Genomic DNA, 16,564 nt, shown 5'->3' with positions numbered 1-16,564 from the left:
ATCAGCTGGTTCCCATGTATCAAGGAAAATCAACGGAAAAAGCTCTCAACAGCAAACATGGTAACAACCCTTTCTTCCATGAAAAAATCAGAAAATATGTTTCTATTAAATTACTTTATATTAAACTGTCATCTAAGCAACAAGTATTTTGTACGCAGATATTCATTCCAATGGAGAAGCATGACCGCTATGTACTATATGTGATGGACAAATACAAACACAAAGTTCACATTATTGATCCTCGAGAAACAACTCACGAGGAATTTGAGAAAGAAAAGATAGACACCGACAAATTGACAGAACAAGAAGCATGTTGAGTTCTTCAGGAAAATGAAGATGCTAGAGAAGAAAGAGAAAGACAGTTTCAGGAATATCATGTTCATAAGTCGGGAGTGGTAAGCATTTATACATAACAATTTTTTCAGTTTTGCAAGTTGCAATGTAAAAACAATTATTACAAAATACAATATTCTCAGGTACCTAGGTTTAAAGAAGTCTTCAACATCATACTAGGACAAACAATTAATGCCAAGGGTACAAGATGGCAGACTCATACCGTGCAAGATGTTCCAGTGGTAGAAAAGGGCGAATCAACATTTGCTGTTTTAAAGCTTGCATTCCTCTACAATGGTGAAAAGTTTGTCGAAGACCTGGAAGATTTGACAATAAGTTTATATATATTTACTTATAAACAACTTATATGCACAAACTCTAATAATATACTTCTCTTCTCGGCAAAATTTCACAGAATGAGGTCGAAGACTGGAGGGCAGAGGCAATGTACATTCTCTTAAATAGCGAGATGAATCAAGTCAAAGCTAGCGAAATGGGTGACGAGATTAGCAAGTTCTTAAGAAAAATGAAGACTAAAACTTTTGATTTAGCCCGCGAAGCTAATTCTATTTAGACGTGACAAAACAGTTTGTCAATAATTCACATTTATATGTAATGTAGTTAAAAATTGCGTGTTCATGTTGAAAAAAGAACTATTTCGACAACAGTGCGTCTTACAACATAAGAGAGTGCCAGTAAACTATAAACAACAATGCCTCTTCTTATTTGTACAACAGCAGTGACTCCCAAAACAAACCCTTACGCGTGACTCTGGAAAGCACCGTCCCGTGCCTCCAGAGGCGACATGGCCTCGTGCCACCAAACCCTAGGTCATCATGCCTCCGGGCAATATCCACACACACACATACCCTTACGCGTGACTCTGGAAAGCACCGTCCCGTGCCTCCAGAAGCGACATGGCCTCATGCCACCAAACCCTGGGTCACCATGCCTCCGGGCAATATCCATACACACACATACCCTTACACGTGACTCTGGAAAGCACCATCCCGTCCCTCCAGAGGCGACATGGCCTCGTGCCACCAAACCCTGGGTCACCATGCCTCCGGGCAATATCCATACACACACATACCCTTACGCGTGACTCTGGAGACCACCCTCAAGTGCCTCCAGAGGCGACATGGCCTTGTGCCACCAAACCTTGGGTCACCATGTGCCTCCGGGCAATATCCACACACACATACCAAGAGCGCCTCAATCATGGCTAGCTCCTACGCACACGTGACTTCACATGCTTTAAACCCGTGCCTACGGAGGCAACATACCAATGCCTTCGTAGTATGCACACATGTGCATGCACACACAAACCAATATATCGTCAATAAAGCATAGCTCTTAAGCAGACGTGACTGCATATTCTTCAAACCTGTGCTTTCCGAAACAAAGCAGTTTGCCTTTGGCCCGACCTGTTAGGAGGTTCCCTCGCGCGCTCACACCGCGAGGGACAACGCGTCGCACGAACCCGCAAGCTGCACGACCAACACACACTTCGACCTATGCCCCCCCTTCAAGATGTTTATGAAAATTAAACGAGCCGAAGGCGAGCAGGAGGTTCCCTCGCACCGGAGGCGCCGTGTCGCACCACGAGGGAGAACGCGCAGCCCGAACCAGCACGCTGCACGACCAACACACACTTCGACCTATGCCCCCCCCCCCTTCAAGATGTTTATGAAAAATAAACGAGCCGAAGGCGAGCAGGAGGTTCCCTCGCGCCGGAGGCGCTTTTCTTCAATTTGGTAAAGTTATACACACGTGCCTCTCCTATAAAGAAGTCACACGATTGAACAATTCTAAAGACTGCCGTTTTACAATAAAAAGTTGCTTTTTTTCGTTACTTGAAAGGCCATATTTGATAGTGTTGGTAGTCCCCGCCTGTAACTACCCCATAAATCTCCATTACCCGGAAATATAATGGGAACAGAAAGAGAAACAGGGAACCAAGGGAACTTTATTCACGGAAAGGTAAAACGAAAAAATGTGATAGTATGAGGGTCAAAGTGTAAAACACCCAAAACCACAAACCTGAAAGGAAAAACTGGGAACCAACCACGCCACATGTTTTTCCCTGGCGGGAGCGCTCCGCGCGCGACACTTGTCACGCGTGGAGCGCTCCCGAACCGCTCGTTACGAGCGCTCCGAAGGAGCGCTCGTTAACTAGTTGCTCTCACTATGTGCGCAATAACCAGCATCATCGGGTTTTCCACGCCATAGCTATATCTCGCCTACTCTGAGATCTAACTATGGCTCACCTATGGAGTCAGGACGAACGGCCAGCCTATTAGCGTGTTTTTTTCACTCGGTCGCTATTCGTTTGCTCGCTGGCTTAGTATTGTGTTTTTTTGTGTTTTTTTCATTGTCTATATCTATCCTTTTTTGTTTTTATTTCTTTTCTTTACTTTTTATTATAAAATTTACAACTTTACCAAATTGTTTAGCAATTTCAAAATAATGTTTCCATTTTAGAAAAATCTCACCAAAGTTTAAAAACTGTTAGCAAATTTTAGAAATATGTTTGTCTTTTAAAAATTTGCTCGTGGGTTTCAAAAAATGTTCACATTTCAAAATGTGTTCACAATTTTCAAAAAACATATTCTTGTTTTAATTTTTTTTCATGTGTTTCGCTAAATGTTCCCATTTCAAGAATAGGTGACAAATTTCAAATAAGTTTGTGTTTCAAATTTTGTTCAGGACTTTCAGTAAATGTTTAGAAAACTTTCAAAATGTTTATATTTTCAAATTATGTTCACGAGCTTCAAAAAATAGTCCCACTTTTCAAAAATTTCATGTATCCAAAATCTATTTCTGAATTTGAAACATGTTGCAGTTTTCTTTTCTTTTCTTGCATTTTCAATTTATTTAGGAGAGTTTAAAACAATGTTCACGTTTCCAAAAAATGTTTGCATTCTTCAAAATGTTTGAGTTTTTTCAAATTTTATTAAAAAAATTAAAGTGCTCGGGGTTCCATAAAACATCACATTTTTTTAGAATAATGATTTGCGTTATTTTTTTAAAAAAAATCGGATGTTCTCTTCGTTTTGTTCTTAAGACTTTGCGCTGTATTGAACACAATATAGCTTGCTTGTTTTTTTTAAATGAATATAGCTCGCTAGGTTGGCTGGCTAGTTTACTTCACCGGAAGCTCCCGGTCTTGGGTTCGAGCCCTCCGTCGCGCTAGCCTCATGGGGCGGCCTAGTCAAGAGACCCGCCTGTGCGTGAGATCGACATTCTGACGTAGAGAGCAGCATATAGGAGCTCTCAGTTCCGTGTTGATACATGTGACACATCCCAGTTCCTATTCAGCGCGGGATATAGTTCAAATCCCTAACTAGGGCGCACCCTTCATTGCACTCTGAATGGGCCGGTCATCTATGTCTTTGTTTTCACCCGTTCTTTGGGAAACTTTCTCCAATGATTTGTACTGTTTTTTCTAGGTGGTTTTCTTCTGGTTTCTTCCAGCCGATTTTCTCATTTTGTTTTGCATTTTTTTACTTTTGGTATTATGTTTCTTTTTATTTGTTTTTTATTTTATGTTTTTATCAAATTCGTGAGCTTTTCTCAAATTTGGCTATACTTTTTTACAGATTTTGTGAACTTTTTTAAAGATCTATGAACCTTCTTATTCAAATTTATCGAACCTTTTAAAATTATGAACTTTAATTTAAATCATCGTGACTTTTTTTCAATTTCGTGAATTATTTTTATTTTTGCGAAGTAGTCCGATTGTTATAGTTCCAAAGGCTGCGTACTATAGACCCAAAGTGGTCGGACCCTTCCCTGGACCCTGTGCAAGCGGGAACTACATGCACCAGGTTGCCCTAGTCCGATTGTTATAGTTCAGATTTTTTTTTCTCTGAGCGGTAAAGGATACTTTACTGATTCAGGGGAAAGTTCGTAGGAGTACATGTGGTGACATGGGTTTAATAAAACAAGGAATTTAAGCAGACTATGAGTTCTTTATTTGTGTCCCTTCCTTCATAGTTGATATCACATGTTTCAAAGAGCTGTTGATTTCCCTGATCTTCGAAACAATAGTATCGTTCCTACCACACGCCTCATTGTTTATGTTCTCCACTATGCCTTTATTATCACATGAAATAATGATCCCACTGAGGTGCAAATATAAGGCGAGCGCTTGCGCTTCTCGGCGGGCTCACGCTTCCGAGCAAGATGGGTCCGTAACTCCAGGAAAAACCATAGACGAGGCTATAATCCAGATATATGTCGACTTGTCAATGGGCTGGCCCAGCTGGAGGCCGCCTGTCCGTTGCTTCGACAATCTGCCGCAAAGAGTGGCAGATAGGAACTCCTTTTGATGTTGCCTATTTGATGCGTGTTGCTTCGATTTTTTTTATTAACGTGTGTTGCTTCAAATAGTTGACCCTTTAGCACACGTATGAGCGAGCAACCGATATATTGGGCCGGCCCATTTCAGCTGTTACATGCAAAACACTCTCGGTAATAAGGAACCTTTTCCTGTCCAGTTTTATCCGTTTTGGGAACCTTCTGGAAGGTCCTTGAACCTCATTTTTTCTGTTTTCTTTATTACCGCGTCTTCCATTTATTCAGGTTTTTATATTTTTTCTCTCTATTTTCCTTTTCTTGTTTCATTGTTTCTGTCGGTGCGAGGACGACACCTATGGGATCACAAGAATCCCTACTACGGTTGCGGGGCGCGGGGTTGTGAGAAGGGCGGATCGAACAGATAGCACACGGGTTCTTTATCCAGGTTCGGGCCGCGAGAATGCGTAAAACCCTACTCCTGCCTTGATGGTTTGTTTATCTGTGTTCTTGAGCTAGCAATGGGGCGTGAGGAGCTCCAAAAAGCCGAATCCCCCTCCTGGTCGCCTCGGGTCTCCTTTTATACGGAAAGGGGTTGCCACAGTGGCACCCAGGAGGTGGAAAGGGTACAGTGATGCGAGTTTATCCCTCGCATTACATGACAAGGCGCATTTAATGCGTCTTGCTTAGGTGTTCTTGCTTTATCGGGGACGGGGGAGAGCCCAGTCTCGTCCGTCGCCGCTCCCTTTCGTCTCGACACACGCCCTAGCCAGCGGTGCCCGTGGTGCCATGTAGGCAGGCAGGCAGCTGAGGTGGTGCAGCGCTGGGTCTCCACAAAGATCCTTTCGCCGCCATGCAGGTGCCTGCCCAACTAGTTGGGTCGGCAGCTGCGTGTGAACGATGGTGGAGGTTTGGATTGGTGTGGGCCTGATGGTGGCCCTACGGGTGTCCTTGGCAAGGGCCTTGCTGTAGCCCCGGCAAGGGTCTTGCCGGGGCGCCTGCTGTCATCCCCGGCAAGGCTCTTGCCGGGGGCCTTGTGGTCTTCCTTGGCTGGGATCCCGCCAAGGGTCGTCATCTTCTATAGTGTGTATCCGATCTTGAATGTCTTCACAAAGATCTGCATGCCACCACGGGGATGTCTCCCGAGTCCTTGCCCTTATGGGGGCAGTTGACTCAAGGGTGATTCGCTCCGTAGGTGTGGGGCGAGCTGCCACGGCAAGGGTCTTGTCGGGTTTGCTAAAACCGCCCCTCGGCAGGCATCTTGCCGGGGGAGTCCGCTTCGTCCCCTTTGCTCTTTGTGGTCTTGGTCTTGGCGTCGTTCTGCTCCTTTCAAGCCCCGGCCTTAACCTTGGCTCACCTCCCTTGCCTTGCTCAGTGTGGTGGTGTCCGTGGCTCAGACTGCCCGTGCACAGTTATAGGGGTACAAAAAGTGTACTCCTCTTTTTGTACACCGACAGTTTCTAAATCACAAATTTAGATAAATAAAATCTTTAAAATAGTTTGTGTTTTACAAAATTTGTTCAAAAGTTAATTTTTCCCATTTTCCAATTTTTTCCATTTTAAAAAATCCTGTTTTCAGTAAAAATTGATTTTTTTTCAAAAAATGTTCGCGGTTTCATATATTTTCAGAAATTGTACATATTTTCAACAAATGTTTGGAATCCAAAATTTGCGCAAAATTCAAAAATTAATTCAAAAATTATTTATGTTTTTTGCTTTGTGCGAATAATCTTCTAAATGATCGTGTTTTTGAATATTTGTCTGTAAATTTTGAACCAGGCGCTACTGTTCTATTGCTACAGTAACGCATCGGTTCAGTGAACACCGTTATAGTCCCTCTTGCTACAGTAAGCCAACGATTCAGTGAACATTGCTACAGCGCCTACACTACAGGACACAAAGTCCACATAAGTGACAATGATTTCTCTCACAATGCTAGCATATTTCCGGCCCGAGAGCGCACTATAGCAAGCATCGTTAAGGTGATCGTTCGATACAGCGCCAGTGGGCCGTCGACCTATAGCCAAGGTTTTGGTTACCGAATGAGGCAATTTTACCGTGGGGGATGGGTAAACATGGTTACCACGGTTACCGGGAAATACCGAGAAATACCGAGAATATTTCGAACGACTTGTATATTTGAATTTTGAATTCAAATAAATGAATGAACGAACATTCGAACCAGAGACCCGTCAAAACAGGAACTAGGTTGCTACGAACACGTCAGAATCAACTCTCATGACATTAATTAGATCCTACGCCCTTTAACTACAAATGGACGTTTAAATTCAAAAATTTCAAAAAAATGGTATTTTTTGCTCGGTATTAGGATTTATCGGGGGCACGGGAATATGCGGTAACCATGGGAAATCTTGAAATTTCGACCGGTAACCAAAACCTTGCCTATAGCACGTTGTTGTTGGACGCACGATTGAGCTGTCTAAAATAAACTTGGGCTTTTGGCAAGGATAGCCACTTCCCGGAGTATCTTCTCTAGTATTTTATGATGCAATAACAAATTTTGCGCTTCGTGAATTTCTCACTGATCATCATATAAATTTTGGATTTAGAAGACTAAGTATCTGCCCAAAGACAAGGCAGTTCTTTCTAATGAGATAAAATGGGAGAAGAGCCGATTTCTAGTAATAGGATAGTAGGATTTGTCAATTCACAAAGCGTATCTCCACGTATCCAGCAGAACTTGCAGTTTCGACTTCCATATCATGAGCTGACTTAGAATATTTGAATTCGCATGTCTTATCTCATCAAATCCGGTAGAACTTGCACTTTCTACATTCATATTGTGAGCTGAACTTTCACTGGAATAAGCACACAGGTCAAGTCATTGCATAATAATAATTGCATAGAAAAACAAAGGAACAACATGGGAGTAATATCTTACAGTAATTCACACAAGTTCTGCTTTGGCGGCATGTCCAGATCATCTAAGCTTCTATCAAACATTTTAAGAACATTTGTTATAGTAGGGCGATGCATAGGTAATACTTGTATGCACCACAAGCCGATTAAGGTCATCTTTTTTGCGATTTCCTCAATTCCACTCGTGACTTCACATGCTTGTAATCCATCTTCTTGCTCAAAGTTGTCGTAAATCCAATCTGGGAAATACTTTTCACTAGATTTTGTAACAATTGATTTTACATTTCTCCTACCTCCAACCATCTCTATCAGCATCATTCCATAACTATAAACATCTGACTTAGTTGAAACCACCCCAAAGGTTCCAGAGTAAACTTCTGGGGCAATGAATCCAATTGTTCCTCTAGCTCCCATCATTGAAAGCTTTCTCTCCTTTGTATGGCACAATTTAGGTAGACCAAAATCAGCAATCTTTGGGTTAAAATCATTGTCTAGAAGGATATTCTGAGGCTTGATATCAAAATGAATGATGCGTGTGTTGCAGCTATGGTGCAAGTATTCAAGGCCTCGAGCAATCCCGATTGCTATCCCATAGAGCCTCTCCCATCCTAAAATTTCCTTGGGGTTCTCAGAGTAAATGTATTTATCCAAGGAACTGTTTGGCATGTACCCATATATTAGAGCTCATTTTGATCCCTCCAAAGAAAACCCAAATAAGCTAACAACATTAATATGAGAGGTTCTTCCAATGCTCATAACCTCATTCACAAACTCGTCCCCGTTTTCTTTGCAGTCATGCAAGAATTTTGCAGCAACCAGACGACCATCATGTAGTCTTCCTTTAAAAACCACACCATAACCACCTTCTCAATGCTGATTGTCGCGAGAAGATGTTATCTTCATTACCTCTGAGTACTTGTATCTTTTTGGAGCTAGGGATCCATGGGATACTATCATGGCCTCATAATTCTTTTCAGTGCTGCTGCTAGTCTTCTTGCAAAGGAATCTTAGTTTCCACTTTCTGTGACATATCAACACATAAAGACATGGAAAGAGCAAAGTTGCAGCAGCTGATGTCAAACCTGAGATGAAAGCAGATGTTATTTGTGATTTCCAAGACCATCAGTAGTTTAAATTTCTCTTTCCGCAGGAGGACATGGTGCCAAAGTAGCAACACGCTATCACAATTTGCTCAGTCTTGTATTATGCACAAACTGAGAGTTTCTTGTTTCAAATTTTACTTTCAGAATCAACTTTCAATTATTACAGATACGATAAATTTCAAAGTTGCTATTTTGTCATAGAAAATCACTATTAGTAAACCGCTGATATTTAAATCATTACATGTGAAAAGATGGCAAAATTTTTGGCGTAACTATTTTCATAATCTTCTTCCCTTTCCTGTTGCTACCTGGAATTAATATAAATAAACATTTATGAGTATTATTAACTGGTATTTGTACTCTAATGGCCATATATAATAGCATTTTTTGAAGTACACAAGAACCACTGGAGTGGCATATTTCAAAAGCCGTTTTTTTAGTGGCGTTTCACGATTTCGAAGAGTTGGCAGGTGGAGTTTTTTTCATTACCCATTCTTTTGGTGTAATAATCATACACAATATTTACAAAAGATTGTACTTAAACAGCCTAGTGCATGCATGTAGGTTGGTTCCATCTATGTCAGCACGTATGTAAACTGATTTTGTAGATCTTTGCTTAGTAAGTGAGAGCACTGCTCGTTTAGGGTTGGTTCATCCAACATATATACCTGTTACTTCAAGTGTTCAATTTATAGCGTGTTGTCAAATTTTGAGTTTTACAGGCATTTCTGATTTTGAAGGCTTGCCAGCGCACGTCGACTCGTGCAGGTTGCCAACAGAGCAGAGGCAAGCGAAGGCGGTGGACCCATTATTATACCGACATTGCCCGCCACTCGCACTGCAGGCAGAGCAGTCCCCAGCCCTGGTGCCTATCCAATCCAGGACGAACCCGCTGTCCAGGAGTTGATTGTAGTTTGCCGCCGTCGAGATATCCGCGACCGATCCAAGCACCGGGTGGTAAGTCTACATGCAGTTTCCGGTGGGTATTGCGGGCGGCATGTTCCGGTAGTAGCTGCCGCCGAGGTACACGGAGATGGGCCAATTGCAGCTGGGCACGCCTATGGTGTTCACGTAGTCAGGCCCACGCGGCTCCGTCCCGTTGCAGCCGTAGAGGAAGCACAGGGCCAGGTTGGTGGGGCTGATCTCAAACGGGGCGAGAGTTAGGATGGTCGACATGTTGAAGTCGGTGCAGCATACGGCGTCGGTGCCATGGGTGACTCAGTCGTGGGACACAAGGAAGGAGCTGGTGTCGTAGTCGATATCGTGGACGTGGATGCCAGAGGCCCTCAACGAAGTCGAGGTGCTGTTTTTTTTAGACAAGAGGCATATTTCCCGGCCTTAGGATAAGACCCTTACAAAGGAAAAGCGCAACACGCGCAAAATAGGAATAGTGACGCAGCACTATTATACTTAGGAAACCTGACAAGGGTCTAGCACAAGCAAAAGTGCCGGCTTAGGTATTATTGCGTCTAGTCTCCACAAGAAGCCGATTGCACTGAACCCGAAGGCTGTCGATGAGCGCGCCCGTGCGGCCCTGGTCTTGCCTCCTACCAAGGGGCTTCCACAGCTGCAGGAAGATAATCATCTTGTAAACCAGGTCGGCGGGCTGCTTGAACACCTTTCCTTCGATGAGGGCTTTGTTCCTCGCATTCCACAGGGCCCACGTTGTGGAGGTGCTGTTGCCGGTGCACCGTAACTCGAAGGCCGGGTGGCCGCAGGAGGAATTCGACGGATAGCTTGGGCCGCCGAGCCAGAATGGGTACTTGATGGGAAGTTCCCCGCATGTCACTGGTTCACACTCAGCATGCGTGCGTTGATGGAGTAGGAACAGTGAGAACAAGATGGGGAGCAGCGAGGTTGGATACATGCCAATAGTCTGATCTCAGGAGACAGATTTCGTAAACGAGGAGGATGGCTCAAAGCTCAAGTGAGTGAAGGACGAAGACAAGGAGATGATGAGATAATATATATAAGCAGTGTTAGCCAACGATTTTTTTTTCTGCCAGGATTAGGCAACGACTTGGATTGATTCTGTCAATGTTTTTTTCTTTTCCATACCAACTAGACAGAGTCAACATGAAACGGCAACAAACCTAGGGTGGTTTGTCGACGTCCAAGTCTTGATTAATATTTAGTTGGCAATGTTCCACAGTTTTATGCCAAACATATTTCCAGAACTATAATGCATTGTTATGCTTAGAGCAAAGAGAAGTTGTCGTAGAAGATGCCGATGATCTGGACATTGTACTGCATGCATGGTTCGTTATGAATGCCACACTGTCACTACTCACTACATTTCCATAAATTTTTCGAAGCAGGTAGTGGAGCATTGCTTGTGTCGGGTCTATTAGACGCGCTTTAGGTTTTCAACTGGCAATGTGCCGTCTAATTTTATGAGTTTAACAGGTATGTGAATTGAGAGGCAATCGATCGTGCGCTTGGTGGGTTGGGAGGAAGAAGGAAGGAGGCCATGAGCCAGAGCATGAGCACGACCGGTTGCATCATGCATGACGGATGGCGCAGGTGAAACCACATTTTACATGATATCACATCTCAGAATTCAATTTGGAAGTTTTCAAAAAAAAATTGAAAATAATTTTGACTGTTCATAAGTGTGTCGACAATCCCTAAGAGTTTCTTTATACGGTGTACAAACTGACACCATATCTTTTTCTTTTTGCTAATAACTGACACCATATCTTATCAATATTCACAATTGTTTTTGTTTTTTCGCAAATTTGCAAATTTGAATTTTGAGGAGTGGTGTCATATGTGTGGTATGATGGTATCATGTGATATTTTTCCAGCTAGCTTCTTGGTCAATATATATGTTGGTTGTGCAGTACGTCTGGTTGGCTTCTTCTCTATATGTGGACTTCCTTTTATCAACAGAATTGGAGGTCAGTGCTTCCTCGGACTATTTCAGGGTTGATAGAGCAAAAGTTAACTCCAGCTTGTGTGGTTCTAATTACTAATTTTTGACCAGTACTATTTCAATTTGGGAATTTTCCGGGCATTGGTGGGAGTTTGTGTGACTGTGGTTTCCCTCGTTGTACAAGTAACAGATACAACGACTGGTCCATTACTAATGCATGTATATTTGCTGTTGCTTGACTAACGAATGGATCAATATAGTTGGACATTTTGAGAGTTGATACGTTGTCTTCTATTGGCTCCCTGTATATGTAAAAGACAGAACTATCTTTGTATGGGCAATCACACGCTGATTTTGGTGTTAAAAATGATGCATGATCTGGGTATGTTATTGTACATTGCGGCTGCTAAATGAGTGTATACTAATTCAGAAAGCTTACTAAATCAATCGCTAGCACTTATTCAAAATGACTACTAAATCAATCACTAACACTAGTCCCTTCAATATAATCATGTTTATCACCAAGTCTTTGTGCTAGGCTGCTAAGCATGCACAATAGTGGAAGAAAATATAGTAATTCTACGTGGGAGACGTCTGCTGGGTTGTCTCAGTGCGGCATCCCAAGATTCGCAGCGTGATAAATCGGATGACGCCAATGTTTGTTGACCTTGGTGGCTTGGTTTTGAATTTGGTGCTCGATGTTGGCCTTGGTGGACTAATGCAGCTTCTTGTGGCTTTGTTTTGAATTTGGCGGCTCGCTTGTTGGCATCCATGTGTGTCCTATCTTGGAATGGTAGTGGAAGTAGATCAAGAGGGGTGAGCCGGTTGAAGCCGTACACCACCTCGAATGCGGTCCTGCGCATTGTAAAGTGGAGAGCACCGTTCTTGGCCTACCTTTACTTATTATAGTATAATTCTCTAGTTGATAACAACTTAGCGTGGGAAAGCACGATTCAACAGATTGTTAGTATGCACTTGGTAACTAAAATATGATGCTATAAAGCTTCAATAAAAGCATGCACGCAAGCAAAGTAAAGATGATCATACCGGCCTTTCCGGTCACCTCACTGTATATCATCATTATTGCTCAACACTTTCTCAAATTGATGTCCAATGATAAAAGCAAGTGCAACCAAGACCATGTGCTAGAGTATCCGCAAAATAAAGACAACACAAAAGATAAGATTTTTTTTGGGATTTTCATTAGCTCAAAACATGAAGAAAAAAGAACAAAAGGAAATATTTTTGTTGTTTTTTCTTTTGTGAAGCACGAAGTGCATCAAGATGCAAATGAATGAAAAATATTTTTGTGATTTTCATTTGAAACATAACAACTAGCAGTGCAAAACCATTTTTGGTCTTTTTGAAACATAAAAAACAAGGACGGCAAGAAATTCAGAGGGTGTTTTTGCTTTTTATTTTTAAAAGGAAAAAATATATCTTTTTTGATATTTTCTAGAAAAAAATTGTACAGCTCACAAAATAAATTTGAGAAAATATTTATGATGTTTTCTAAGGTCATAAGAAACTAAGAACCAAAATAAGAAGAAAAACATATTTTTGCTATTTTCTCAAGTCATAAGAACACATTGAAAATAAAACAAAGACACAAACAAATTAATGCTTTTGTTATGTTTGGGCTTTTAGTGAAGAGCAAATGAAACAAGGAAAAAAACAAGGCAAAGAAAGCAAGGAACATGAAGGTTATCTTAATTATTCTTCTTGTATTTTGCGGATATTTAAGTAGAAGGTACAATCATAATTATATTAGTTTTTTCAAGTAAGAACATCACATTAATATAGGTTCAACCACACAACAATTATCAAGGAATGAACGTTAACTCGGAGAAACTAGATTAAACTACTCGGTGAAATTCGGGTTTATACTCGAGAGAGAGCTGATCCCTATAAGTAATAACTTTGTGTGTTCGTGCTGGTCAGCAAGTACCATGCTTTACGTGATGCTTGCATCACATATTGAGATTGGCGATGGTAGGTGATTATGCACCTTTGCCAGGATCGAATTCAATCGAAAACTAGAGAGTTTCGGGAGCATTGTTTTTTTGTGATGCATCCTATTTGAACACCACCTAATGGGCCGGCCACATCACTATAGAGCGACTCTGCTGGTGATCTAGGGCGTCGCTAGTGTCTTCTTGTTGTCTTCTTCGGAGGGCTGGCGGGGGTTAAGAGTGTGTGGTTGGGGCTACCATGTAGGCCTTGGATCATGGATAGCGGGCGCTGTGTGACCCGATGAGGAGGTGTGGTGGCAACTGCTACCTCGATGATGGATCGCATGTCCGACTCAATAGGCGACCACTATGGTGTGCTATAGGGGGGCCGATGCCCAAGGCATGGCTGACTGGAGCTCCAATGGCAACATGTAAATGTGTGGTGTGACTGGGATCTTCCCAATGACTTGGCGGCGGTCTTAGATCAGAGAAGACCCACCATAACTTATATTGGCACCATTCCTCCTATTGCGGGAGGGAGGAGGCACTCATCCTGGGGAAGCGGTCAACCAGTTGGCTCCATGAGACAAGCGTGGTCGTGTAGTGGTGATGCGACGGCGGGGCTCAAGTGTGGTCATATCAATTGCATGCCCATGACAATATCTGGATAAATGTATCCCGGGCACTCCCTTTCATCGAGATGTGTGGAGACTAGTCTCAAGAAGTGGATGACTACCAATTGAGTCTGATCTTTGATCTGTTGGTGAATGGTCGTGAGGAGTTCCCGGTTTTGCTTGCAGTTATCTCTAGTGAAAATCATGGTAGTTCTATGCGCAGTACTGGGTGATACGACTTTCGGAAGACATGTTGCTAATATGGTGGCTAGAACACACCACTTTATGGCGGGGGCGAAAAATCTGTGATCTGGTTTTCTGTGGCTAGATCCGGTAGTGATAAACGTGCATCGTCTTTGTGCCATTGTTTCAACTTTCATTGGTTGCCCCCTTCCACCGAGGACGAAAATCGATGTATCGGTCACCTCAGGCTAGAAGCAGCAACAAACAACACAAGTGTGTCATCTCATTGAAGGTGGGTGATAGAAGGCGACGTAGTCATAGGTGTTTATTTCATACCTTTGTTATGGTTCTACTCCCTCCGTTCCGAAATAATTGTCTTTCTAGAGATTTCAACAAGTGACTACATACGGAGCAAAAAGAGTGAATCTACATTCTAAAACATGTCTACATACATCCGTATGTTGTAGTCCATTTGAGATGGCTAGAAAGACAATTATTTCGGAACGGAGGGAGTACTATTTTTGTCCATCGCACGTAGTTTATTTAATGATGACCCTTTGTCCAGTTACCTAACATCAAGTTTAAAATAGTATGAATGCAAACCCACCCCACCCCCCCCCCCACCCCCGCGCAAAAAAAAGAATGCAAAAATTCTACACACACGGTCCTTTTACAGAGTGTTACATATATACATTACCTTAAATTCTCTTCACGCGCCCTGGATTTCACCTGGGTGGTGCCCCTTACTCCCTCTTAATCCATTCAAAACATGTCAATTCAGCAGCAGCCCATAAATGTTAATTAATTTTCCGTCGATATAGCATTTCTCGTACTATGAATGTGTGCATCCGCGGACCAGAGCCTTGGAGAAGCCATTCTTTTCTTTTTTTTATATGGAACACTGATATTCCATTAAGACACGGCCTGATCGCCGGTCACCGCACTGATTACATCATCAGGATAGCTGGTGAACCATTCCCTAAGTTCACCATCAGCTAGGCCTGCACCCATATTCGCCAGCACATGCGCTGGTTTATTACAGTCTCTTGATGCATACACCACTTTGTTGTCAATAAACGTAGTTCTAAGTCTGAATCTTATGTCACTAAAAAGCACACCCAGGGGTGCAAAATCATAGGTGCTAGAGGAGGTGGCTTGCTGCAGGACTTGACAGTCTGTCTCAAAAATTACACGGCCAACCCCAATACTGTCTGCCCATTGTACTGCTTGATACAGAGCTAAAGTTTCAGCATGTAGAGCACTCGACAGACCATGCTTAGCCCCAGCAGCTGCAAAGTGCAACTCCCCTGTATTGTCTCTGCAGATGAAACCCCAACCTCCAGTTCCTGAGTTTATTGAGAACGCAGCATCTGAATTGATTTTTACCATGTCACTTGGGGGCTTTTGCCAGTTCACTTGTTGTGTTGGAATTGTCACCGTGGGCTTGGGGCTGAGAAACTCCTGCCACTCGGCAACGTGACAATTGATAGTATAACAGAACCTATCCACCTCCATTCTTTTCTCCCCATGGTTGCCCCTATTCCGTTCTGTCCACCAACACCATAAGAGAGCTACCACCTGAAGCTTTTTCTCTGCTGGCAAAGCAAAAATGGTTGACAGCGTTTCTTTGGCCGAGGTACAGTTGAGAAGCATTAGCCTAACACCTTCCAAAAACATGGCTCTCCATATGTACTTCACTTGCTTGCATTTCAGAAATAGATGCCCCCCATCCTCAAAGTACTTCTCACACACAGTGCAACGTGTGTCCAGATCCACACCTTTGCGGTTAATATTCATATACATCGGATGACTATTGTGTGCAAACCGCCACAAGAAATGATGAACCCTTGGAGGGCAGTTTACCTCCCAAATCGCATGAAAGACTCCATCATGTGTGTCAACAGGTACAGAAGTAGTTCCTTGTTGCCTGGTCGCCTCCTCTTTCAGCAACTTCACATGAATCTTATATGTCGACTTAACGGAGAAAATCCCTTTACTGTCAAAATGCCAGGCTATAAAGTCTTCCCCTTGGTCACAAATTGGGATATTTAGAATAGTTTGGACATCATCTGGGTGGAAACAATCTGCAACCAAGCTGCTGTCCCATCTGCATGTATGAGGATCGATTAATTCAGACACTCTGGACAGAAGATTTGCTCCTTGGTGTGAAACTGGTCTGCGGGTTGCACCCCTTGGTATCCATGGATCATCCCAAATTCTCACACTGGTTCCGTCGCCAATTCTCCATATAATACCCTCCTTCAACACCTCCAGCCCTCTCAGTATGCTTCTCCACACATAGCTCATCCCATCCCAGCAACCGGC

The sequence above is a fragment of the Triticum aestivum genome, chromosome 3B (genome assembly GCF_018294505.1).
Source record: "Triticum aestivum cultivar Chinese Spring chromosome 3B, IWGSC CS RefSeq v2.1, whole genome shotgun sequence".
In the NCBI taxonomy this organism is placed as follows: domain Eukaryota; kingdom Viridiplantae; phylum Streptophyta; class Magnoliopsida; order Poales; family Poaceae; genus Triticum; species Triticum aestivum.
The sequence above is the reverse complement of the archived record's forward strand: the minus strand, read 5'-3'. Positions refer to the sequence as shown.